Source organism: Schistosoma mansoni, assembly GCF_000237925.1.
Source record: "Schistosoma mansoni, WGS project CABG00000000 data, supercontig 0062, strain Puerto Rico, whole genome shotgun sequence".
Lineage (NCBI taxonomy): Eukaryota > Metazoa > Platyhelminthes > Trematoda > Strigeidida > Schistosomatidae > Schistosoma > Schistosoma mansoni.
Window position 1 is genome coordinate 319,729 of NW_017386029.1, and position 12,636 is coordinate 332,364.

Sequence of the window (12,636 nt, forward strand, 5' to 3'; positions counted from 1 at the left end):
TAAACCAAACAGATGTCGATATTTGATTAGGTTGCTTATAGAAAATTTTCATTATTATACTGGAAAAAGTGACTTATAGAATTTTGTTAAACTATTAATCACTACTTATGAACACTTTAGAAGAATTCCACACACAGATTTTTTACCATCTATTCTGAAACATCTGTATTTCAAAGATTAACTGACCTTTGGCCTTATCTATTGGGTATATCCTTCACACTAACGTTATCGTGGCTATAATGGGGACAATACCTTCTTGGTGTTCTCGAATGCTTGTATTTTCTCTGCTGACAAATGGAATGTCCGGGCATGTCCACGTAATGTGTCTGTTAATGGTTACAGTACTGCCGAACAATTCGGGATAAACCGTCTATAATAATCTACTAGCCCGAGAAATCGTCGTAACTTCTTCCGTGAGTCGCGTAGCGGATAGTCTCTGATGGCGTCGACTTCTGCTGGGATTGACGTAATACCTTGAGACGTTACTACGCGACCTAGGAACTATAAGGATTCCTTTCGGAAATCACAATTCTCAACGTTTATTGAGATGTCATGTTCTCGTAGATGCGTGAATAATTGTCTGAGCAGCTATATGTGCTCGTCCATAGAAGCTCTGGCTACTAGTAAATCATCGATGTACCCGTACACTCCATGTAAACCTCTGATGATATTCAACAAAAGAAATGGATTCTGAAGTAATTTTAAAAAAAGAATTTAATTTAAAGAACATTTTAAGCAAAAATGGCAATTGTTTACCCTATCGTACAGCATTTAAAAAAATTCAAATAGTTCAGTAAGTAACTACTTGTGAACTAATAGGCTTTAAAGTTACTAGTAACGTCAGTCATTTGAATTCGATCATTCCTCTTTGAATGCGCTAACATATCTATATATCCTGTCGATATTATCATAATCTAATAACATTGCCAGATCGATATAAACAGAAATCTAATTTGAAACGAGATTTCTACATACAATTAAGTGAAGTTCAAAATTCAAGCCAATCTGAAGTCATTGGAACCTTTAACTTTCATGTATTATTATGAACATAATAGCTTTAAAACACGGAATACGAATCTGACTTCTCATTTCTCTCAATTTCTATCAATAGTCCGATTCATGAACTTCGTCATCGTCGAGCTGTTTTAACGATCTCAGCTCGGTCGCTACCTCAGGTTTCAGATTGTTCTAAGAATTTGGAAAACTCATCTACCAGTTGATAAGAATATGATTGATGTGTGCTTAAATAGTTTCATCGATTTTATAGAATTCGGAAGCGTTTTTCACAATAAAATAATATTTGTTGGTTGCAACATTACATAATCATTTCACTATCCATCTTGGCTTACAAAATAAAATAATGTTTACTTAACTGAGCTTTACCTATTTTATTGTTTATCTATCATAAGGCGCGTATCTACTATATAATCATTTATTTCTAACCTTTTGAACTCTTGCTATTACCGATATTTTGACGTGTTCCTTGGTCTACAATATATATTTATAATATTTTAAACAGTCTGTCAACTTTGAATCTTTACTACAGTATGCTAATATATGTTTACATTAACCTTTAATCAAATGCATTTTTTCTAGTAGTTTCAAACTAATTTTATCATTTTGATTTTGAAACACTACATGTTACAATTAGAACCTAACAAAAGAGAATATATGGCGAGACTATAGTTTATGGACGAACCAATCAGATATAAGATAACAGGTCTCGAATTTTGGCGCGAAATTAACCCATCCATTTGGCTAAATAGAGTTTTGGCTATAAAGTTAATATCAGTTCGTGATGAAAATTCTAAATTTAATTCCTAACCTTAACCATCAACCGTGAATCATAATTCTCATTCCAGACACTGGTTTGTAAGCCTCATTTGGTCCTAAGTGGACACTCTCAAGGTAACTTTGGCGTCACTCAAAGGTAATTCAAAACAGACATTCAGGAGACGTTATGTCAACAACTTCATGAAAATTTCAAAGATTTCTTGAACATATCACCTAAATGAAAAGTCATTGATTCTGCTTCTTATTATTAACCTTTTGTTTATATCTTCTAGAATATTTTGGATGGTTTCACAATTTTTAAAAATGAAAAATATGAGTAATCTCAATAGTTTACTGCAATTCATTTAATCTTTTCATCTATTCAGATGATTCTACAATGAAATACGTGCATATACAAATATGCATGAATTGATAGTTAATTTTCACTATAGACAAACTTAAAATCTACTGAAGCGTGAATCAAGTAGTATAATTAATTTTCATATAATTTTTTTTCCGCATTGATTTGTCACAGTGGAATGGTTTTATTTATTCATGAGTTTATTCACAAACTCCGCCTGTAGTTCTTCAAGAGTTACTGCCGGTCCCAAACCCGGGTAAAGGAGGAGGGGTAACAGGGGGGTGTAAGTAAGTAAGTAATATATTCACAATTCCTTCTATGATAATTATCATAGGGATTTTTATTTCAGTTATAGAGACGAGATATTTCTAGCAACCGTTATTTTATGGTACGGTGGTTGACAAGAATTATATATATATATATATATATATATATATATTCAGTGTTATAAGCAAATAATCAATGTATTTAAATAAATGAATAATAAATGTTATTTATCCCTATATATATGATTGGAAGCTTAAGAGGATAGGTTCAATCAGTCATAAGTTTATTCCTATCTAAGATGCTTAAAAGTCATATTCGAAATGATGTAGTCAAGTGAACTGAACGATTACTACTTGATGTAGATACCTTCAGTTATTATTTTTAGGTAAAAAAAATCTTACTACTCAACAAATTATACTGGTAGGTCCTGGGTTCGAATCTCACGAGTGCGGGATCGTGGATGCGCACTGCTGAGGAGTTCCATAATATGACGAAACAGCTATCTAGTGCTTCCAGGTTTTCGATGGTGGTCTAGCTTCAATTGACTCATGATCTCAACTATGAAAATTATACTTTGTTTTAGATAAATGGAAAGCTTTACATCATAATGTTATGCATATTTTATGTTTAATTACTCCACACATTCACTTGGTTTCTCCGTTTCTACATAATAATAATAATCGGTTTATTTAATACCTGATTCTAAGTCCCTCTTTTGTATCTATACAACTTGCGAATACTCAAATAAATATATAAAGACGTTTATAATTGTTATTAGCTACATCTCAAACTCATTATCAGCATTAGCTCTTACGACATCTGTTCATCACCAATAAATATACTTGATGCTTTTTTCCCAAGGAATTCGTCTTTTATTTTTCAAAAGAACGAATACGTGTGAAAATTTAGTAACCACTATGGTGATTGCGTTTGAATTCTTTACTATTTAACATTATAGATGTTTTGTAGACTTTAAATAGAAGCTTTTGAGTACATTAGACAATTAACATACTTAAAAAGGAAGAATTGTTTTTCAGAGAATTGTGAACGGTAACTTTGAGAACTATTCATGGACCAATATGATACGTACATTTCCTATTGTATAACTGTTAAGTAACTAAACTATTCATATTCGTGTTCCTCTTATCATAAGCTTTATTTCGACCTATGAACTATTACTATGCGATTTACCATTCTTGAGTTATCCCTACTCTATTAATTACTGTTCCCCCTATTCACATCCACATTTGGTCAAATTTTGTACAAATGTTATTTTCTATTTTATGGTAGGATATGGTCTGTTTGATTGGTATATAAACCCAGTGTATGTGAGAATAATGATTCATATTGCAGAGGCTGTTATTGCTGTTCTGAACTTAACTGGCTGGGATAGGCAGAAAGTAGGACTGATAAGTACTCAAGACTGCTTATGCAACTTTTGTGTATCATTGCTCCGATCGATAATTCGCTCTTCTCTCACTGGCGGGAATCAGCATGTTCATATATCAAACAGGGCACTCACGCACTTATACGTTATAACAAGAACACGTAAAGTTGGAATATAATGCCTCCCAAGTTTAAGCAGGTAGCCAGTCGGACTCGTATAGTTCTGGTGAATACTTAGAATTATTTCAATCGTTAAAAATTCTATTTCTGTTATTAATCTTATGAGAAACAAAACACTTATAGTCTGTTTATGCATATTTTAATAAGTTAAATAGTGAGATTTGCGGATAAGTCAGCAATTTTTGAAGAATATCAATCCTGTGAAAATTAGTACATGTCAGTTAGACAATAAAATAATAACTTTACAGGGTAAGGAAACAAGTTATTATGTCAAATGATAAAATAAAAATAAAATTCGTTATTTATATATCTGAAAGGGTTTTGTGGATATTACAGTAATTTTAATAGTTGAAATCATGAATCAATTGAAGCTAGACCATCATGAAAAACCTGGAAGCACTGGATGGCCGTTTCGTCCTATTGTGGGGCTCCTCAGCAGTTCGCATCCACGATCCCGCCTCGCGAGATTCGAAACCAGGATTTATCGGTTTCGCGCGTGAGCGCTACATTTCAACGTGTTTTTCTACAGCAATTCGTGACTCTAGTCTTCTCCGTTTATCAATCCCCGTTAATTTTTTAATTTCATAGTCTAGAAGAAATTTATATCGTTTGTGTATTCAATTATTTAACAAATGCTTTAGTTAACAATGTCACCTATTTACAATCCAGTCAGGATAGAACAAACAGAATTATATTCTGTTTAATAACAAGTGACTAGATGTTGAATTAGAGTGTGCGACTCAGCCATACCAAACTTCAGTTGAAAATTAAATCGATCACATTTTAAAATGAGGTAGTCCATAAAATAAGTTAAAATCTTCATGGATGAACATAAAAGTTTTTCTGATTATATTCTGTTGATGAGTGTTAGTAGTCATGAAGACCAATCACATAGTCTTTCTTGATATTTAGTAAGGGGACATAGTAACTGTTATATTATATCACTTAAAAATTATGAGACTCTCTAATCAGTGATTTATGGTCACTATCATCATACTGATCAACATCAGAGTTAAAATGTTTTCTACCTTTAGAATACAATTTTAAAATTATAGCGCTAACGTTACATTCAGTTGATACACACGTTTGTCTACGTCTTGCAAAACAAGCAAGCATTAAATTTGTTCAGCAAAAAAAACTATATGGTGATAATTTTAGAATATAAGCTCAAAATAATATGAGAAGGGGTTTTGTGGAGATTTAGTATTTTCATAGTTGAAAGCGTTAGTCAATTGAAGCTAGACCACCATGGAAAACCTGAAAGCACTAGACGGCCGTTTCGTCCTATCGTCGAGCTCCTCAGCAGTGCGCATCCACGACCTCGCCTCTCGAGATTCGAACCTAGGACCCACCTGTCTCGCGCCAGAGCACTTAACCGATAGAATAATAATGCAGAATAACATACAAAACTACTAATGAGTTATCACTAGCTTTAAATAATGTTTTTCTGCAGAGATCTTTTTTAAAATTTATATGTGATATTGATCAAGAATTAATCTAATTCGGAATAAAAGTGAAAACTAAAGAGCACTACACAGTTGCCTCATTCTAATAGAAGCACTTTAAATAGTTCAATGGTTCACAGTGGTCCGAATCCAGGAGCTTAAGGTTTTTTTGGGTGAACTCATTTACAATTAGACCACTGAGATTACAACATACGTAGAACTAATCAATACAACTTCTCACTAGAAATTTAGAAACTTATCTCCAAGTTACTGACTTGTAAGCTCATAATTACGACACACAGACAAATTGATTTGATTTTTCAATTAAAGAAACAAGTAATTTCTTTCACTACCATTAACGGCTGTTTGTGTGTAATATTCATATCGTTTGACGTTTGATGCTTATTTGATATGCATGATTAGATAAATTTTTATTTTTAAATTATATAAAAATGAAAACAAAAGTCATCAGGGAGTTTATAGCTAAACGTTTTCCTTTTGTTTTGATATCTTCACGTGATAACTAAATATTTTTATCTATAATGAAGAGGTAAGTGTCCCGGTCCATCAGTAATAGTAATAAAGTTAACCAGTCAAGGTGATGTGAACTTGACATTTCTGACTATGTTCAAATCAAACTGCTATGTGAAGTAGCGTGGAAACAGTATTGTGTTACAGTGGCTAATTGAGTGGTATACATAACTTCATTCTACTAATATCTATCAAGAAGTTCTATTGATAATATTAGAGTTGTTGCTTGTTTAAAGCATATTCAAATAATAGTGTGAGCTGACTAAATGAGCACCAATAGCCTAGTTATTTGAATCATAATGTATATCACCAAAGTATTCAACTATTTATAAGGCATATGATAGTGAAAATGACAGCTGTTAGCTGCTGGTCGGATACCATCAGAAACAACCTACTATGGAAAAGAACAAAACAGCCTCCAGCTGGAAAGAAATTTAGGAAAAGACGCTGGAGGTGTTTAGGACACATTATGGAAATCATCGGATTCCATCACGAATCAGCCCTTAACTGGAATCCTGAAGGCTAAAGGAAAAGAGGCAGATCAAAGATTTCATTGCACGGGGATTGGATGTAGAAATTCAAAGAATGGATTGTACTTTGAAACAACCTTAAAGGTGATCCCAGGAAAGAGTTGGTTGGATAATCGTGGTCGGTAGCCTATACTCCATAAGGGGTAACAGGTGTAAGGAAGTAAGCAGGTAAATTACAATCTACGATTTAAAACAATGCACTTATCACAATTATCTTCTAGTCATCACCTATGTTCATTTAGTACCCAAAATAAAGTAAACAGTTGCTCTTTGCTTACTGGCTTTAAATGTTTCTGCAACTGACTTCATTTTAGGTTGAAAATCAACATCAGAATATGTATCACCATTTGTTTATTTAAATTATGGATTAACAGTTAGATGCAAAATGATCCGATATTCAGGAAATTTGAACTATGATAAGTGTTCCTTCGTATTACCGTTCTAAGTCAATACTTCTATCCGCTACAAAATTTCTATTTCATTGTATTCTTGTTATAATAAAAAAATCATATTTTTTTTAATTTCCTACTGTTCTACTTACAGTCTAGTTTGTTAAACATCACTAACATAACTATATGACGTTTTCTTTAAAATAATCATCTTTTACATCCACTGCTACAACCTAACATGCAGAAACACTTAGTTATAGCGGTCATAACTCTATTACTTACTTACTTACTTACGCCTGTTACTCCCAATGAAGCATAGGCCACCGACCAGCATTCTCAAACCCACTCTGTTCTATCACTTCCTTTTTGTTCTATCCAACTTTTGTTCATTCTTCTCATTTTCTGTCTGCATTTCTTGGCGTAATGTGTTCTTTGGTCTTCCTCTTCTCCTTTGGCCTTCAGGATTCCATGCGAGTGCTTGTCTTGTGACGCAGTTGGGTGATTTCCTCAATGTGTGTCCTATCCACTTCCACAGCTTCTTTCTGATTCCTTCCTGCGCTGGACGGAATCTAGTTTGTTCTCTCCCACAGTAGGTTGTTGCTGATAGTGCCTGGTCAACAGATCCGAAGTATCTTGTGTAGACAACTGTTAATAAACACCTGTGCCTTCTGGGTGATGGCTTTCGTAGTTCTTCAAGTCATAACTCTACTTTGATATAGAGTTATGACTCTATATCAAAGTGAAAATATTTTATTCTAAACTCTTTTTTATATGGATTACTTTGAAAGTGAATTTTTGAGACTGTGATAATTTGCCTCAATCTATTCCTGATGGTTGCCTCACTTCTTAAACTGTATCAAAAATACACCTATGACTATGCCTCATTTGACTAGTGAAATTATAGGAACATTAAATCTTTGATTATCCATATAACAGTGAGCATTTTTAAAAATCTCTTCATACATATATTTTACATCTGGACTATCTCTGGTTAATTTAATTAATTTACATAATATTTATGTAAACCAATGATTTATGAAGAGGGGCAAAGACTGACTTGCACTTCCGCGTAGTGCTCTCTGGATAGTGGGTGAGATTTTCCCTCATGAACTAACTCAAGCGACACAACAGAGATCGGAATGACCAACCACTCTGCAGTCAGGTGGAGATCGGGATAATCACCCACTCTGTATTAATCTTGATTACATGGGAAGAGAGATCAAGTTGAATTGGGGGTGCGATTGTGGGATTGGAAAAATTCCTTTTAGCGTCCGAGCAGACCAGTCCAGAAGGGCCCAGAAATTCTGATAGGGACGAGTCAGAGCTCAGACCAAAAACTGTTCCATAACTAGTGCATAGGGGTTGACACTAAACCAACATGTGGTATGAGTGTGAATGTGAGCACAACGTCTAGGGCGACTACCTCTCGTTCTGATTTAAATAATCAATATTTATTCGGCGAAAATGCTGCTGTTCTAAGGCCTAGAGAAATCGTCTCTATTGCTAGATATATACTATTGAGTGTATCGGCCTTGGCTTATGATTTCTGTATGTTTGCAAATATCGTGTACTTGCGAGAAGAAACGTCCATTCCTACAGATACTTGTGGGATATGTGAACTTGTCTACGCTTTCTATAATCGCATGTAAAGCATAGTAGCGACAGCGTTCACCCGTTTCAATACGTATATCACTGGAATGTATGTATCTCTGATATCTGGAATTGAATATATTCATATGAAGCAAACTTGAGGAAAGTTCTACGTATCTCCGCTGGTGAACTCAATAATAGCTCATCGGAGTTTTCGATTTGCATTAGAGGTTCCAAAAGTGATAGGAAAGGGTAGTATAAGTCAACGAGAATACGTCTGCATTAAGTGGTGTAGGTCGAGTTAAACCCTTTTACTACTAAAATCATAATCCCTATATGCACATTTTCTCCAGGGTCCAGGCTTTTCTCTACCAGAGAAGCCATGTATCGCGGGGCGGGGGGGTAACAGTAACTAACTGTAATAATTTATGAAGTAACTGGACACATAAATAACGCTAGACCTATCAGAGTAATATTTGCTTTTGTCATTTTTTGTCCTCTGTTTCCATTTACCTTTGTCTAATTGTAAATGATCAGAATTACTCTATTATGGTACTAGAATTGCCCCACGATAAATCATTCATACAAATAATAACTTAATCCCAACTTCTACCTCATTTTATTATAATCCTTGTAACATATATCCTCTCAAAACAACTTATAAATCACATCATTTCAAATAATTGAAACCTCATATCTCTGTCTTTTACATGTAACCTTAAATTCGGTATCAACCTGATTATACCCGTGAATTACCATGCATTCTGTTGTTATTTCCAGGGTATAATTCATTTTTGAAAATCAGAATGTATAATAGTCTAGATGATTTTGAATAGTTCGTAACTTTAATACGTTTTAAATCTGGTAAGTGAAATAAGTGAATAAATGATTATGAGTTAAGTACTAGCTAGCAGTAGCCAACTCGTGTTTCAGTCAAATTGAGATATTTAATTTAAATAAAACAGAATAAATAATATACCTTGTAAACAGTTTAATGACTTCAGGAATTCAGTAGTATAATTAATGATACTTTGAAACCTGAATTGATTAATACAGTGTTATTGGGTCTCATTGTAAACATTATCACTATAACTCAGGTAAGTAGAGTCGAAAAGTTCCAAATCAGATGGAAAAAACATTCTTGATTTCCCTGAAGATCACTAACAACTTATTAAAACATCTGTTCAATGAGTCTATTTCCCAAACGAAAATATTTCAAATATAAATTCACTTAGTACTGTTTGTTTGAATCTTCCCATTGATGTTTAGGACTGCAACTGGTCAGTATCTTATTGGCATATGTGCATACTGTGCATACTGCCTCGATATAGCCTTATTTTACAAGCTTTGTAAGCAGAGATGGATAGTGGCTAGCAGTGGAATCCAGGACGCGCGTTTCGTCCTAATTGGGACTCGTCAGCTAGATGTACCTGCATCTCAGTTGAGTGGATAACGCGATGGCGTTTGAAGCGAAAGTTACTGGGTTCGAGTCCCAAAGTGAACACCAACTCTGAGATGCAGGTACATCCAGCTGACGATTCCTAAATATGACGAAATGCGCGTCGTGGATTCCACTGCTAGCAACTATTCATCTTTGCTTACAATGTTTCAAATATAGTTCAAAATATGACATTGCAACCAGAAAAATATAAAGATTTGAATAAATGTATGATAAACTACTTTATTTACCTTATAAAATTCATCAGTAATAATTGACTTACCCTATAATTTATCCAAATTAATCCAGTAAAATTTAAATCTTTCTATTGGAAAAAAACCCCCAATATTTTCTTAATTATTTGAACACACCAGTTGAAAAAAAAATTTTAATGATGCCTCTCCCCTCCAGAAAAAATGATTGGACGAATCTATTTGTCTCTGATTAATCCTTTCCACATAGATTTTTACCTTAAAATAGTTGTCAAGTAACTTTTTATTTTTTTTAAAAAAACAAAAAAAAGAAAAAAAATTTCAAAAAGCCAATAAGCAAATTTTTACAAGTTCAATTATGAACATCGAAAAAAATGAAAAGAATCCTGATTAGTTAATTATCTTAGTGATTTTTCATTGGAAAAGATAAACACACATACATATACACTTATACACATATATATATTTCTATTTATATATACGTACATGAGAGCACACTCAGGGAAGAATCTTTATATTTTTCACGAGTATAAGCAAAATGTATACCCGTGATGACTATCCCATTCATATTACATAGATTCATACAATCGTACACACACATGGCAACATACACATATATATTCCTATTTATATATACCTATATTAGAGCACACTCAGGGAAGAATCTTTATATTTTTCACGAGTATAAGCAAAATGTATACCCGTGATGACTATCCCATTCATATTACATAGATTCATACAATCGTACACACACATGGCAACATACACATATATATTCCTATTTATATATACCTATATTAGAGCACACTCAGGGAAGAATATATTTAACGAGTATAAGCAAAATGTATACCCGTGATGATTATCCTATCCATATTACATAGATTCATACAATCATAATACACACATGACAACAACTTTATACACATGGATACACTTACAAATTCACATGTCTACGCACTAAAAAAAAGAAAAAAAACAAACAAACAATTTAGAAGAAAGTGATAATAATAATAAATTTATTACTTTTTAATTAAAAATAGAAACACATTAGAAAAATAACAAGGAAAATAGAATAGAGAAAAAAGGGAAGCAAAAAAAGGGGGGAGAATATCCAATGTGATTTTAATCAATAGATCCGATTAAAATAATAATTTTTTTTTATTTTTTATTTTTTATTTTTTAATTAGAATATAATTAGATATTGTATTGATAATCACGGAAATGTAACTCCTCAGGAGGGGGGGGAGAAGTAAAGAAGATAGGAATTTTCTAGGATCCTTAATAATAAAAATTAATGATGATGATAATAATAATAGCGTCAATAATAGAAGTTGAAAAAAGTGTTTTTGAATCAAAATATAAATGAAGATTTTCTTATCTCTCCCTAATTTTTTTTTTGAAAAAAACATAAAAATTTTTAGATTTCCTTAACTTAAATGATATACAATACAATCAGTTTATATCTACAAAATAAAAAGGGAAATGTATTGGGTAAATATGATGACGTAGTTTATAAATGAAATTATTTGATTTACAATGATTTAACCGGAAGTTTGAATCTTACTTTATGTACTCCCACCTCCATCATAATGTTTGCCCCGAAATGCCATGGTACGGCCTAGAGTGGGAAGAGTCGGCACTACCTCTCGAAATGCTCTCACATTGCCACGCGTACACAGCCTCTGACAGGGAAGTCCTACTCACTGCCTTCTCGTGGCATTACTGTCGTTTACGAAATTGAGAGAACGAAAAGTGAATATCCGGTGCTTTAACCGGGTTGGTGGATACGGAAAGTTCACCTAGGGGAGTTGGAAAACCCTGATTCCAAACCAATGGTGCACATGGACTCCAGTATCCTGAAGGAACGAATGGCGTATGAACCAATCGCTGGTCACCGGCTACCGTGGGACTGCATCTCCTCACGATGCTCCACTGCCTTGTGGATCAGATCTTCAAGTCAAAGGCTCCGGGTGTGGCCCCCTAAGAAAACCACTTGCTTCAGTCTGGGCACCTGGGCAGTATCACAGCCTCACACAAAACAAAAGAGATTTGTATGGCGCATATATATCTGGTGCTTCCTTGTACCAATATTTATGTGATTAAATAAATAAATAAATAACTTTACTTCAGGTAGTCGAATAGCATCATTAATCCTTATATAAAAAAGTATTATTCAAAGTTTTGTATGTATGAATTAAATTGATTTGAGTTTCTAATGAGTATCTATAAATTGTGAGGTTGAAAAATTCACGTCAAACAACCAACGATGGTGGTGATATCCAAAAAAGGTCGTTTTATGCTACGGCTTTAATGATATAAGAAAACTTCATCAGAGGGTAGTTTTGTGCAGATGTTAGTAATTTTATATCGTTGAGATCATGAGTCAATTGAAGCTAGACCACCATCGAAAACCTGGAAACACTGGACGGCCGTTTCGTCCTATTATGGGACTCCTCAGCAGTGCACATACACGATCCCGCACTCGTGAGATTCGAACCCAGGACCTACCAGTCACGCGCCAGAGCACTTAACCG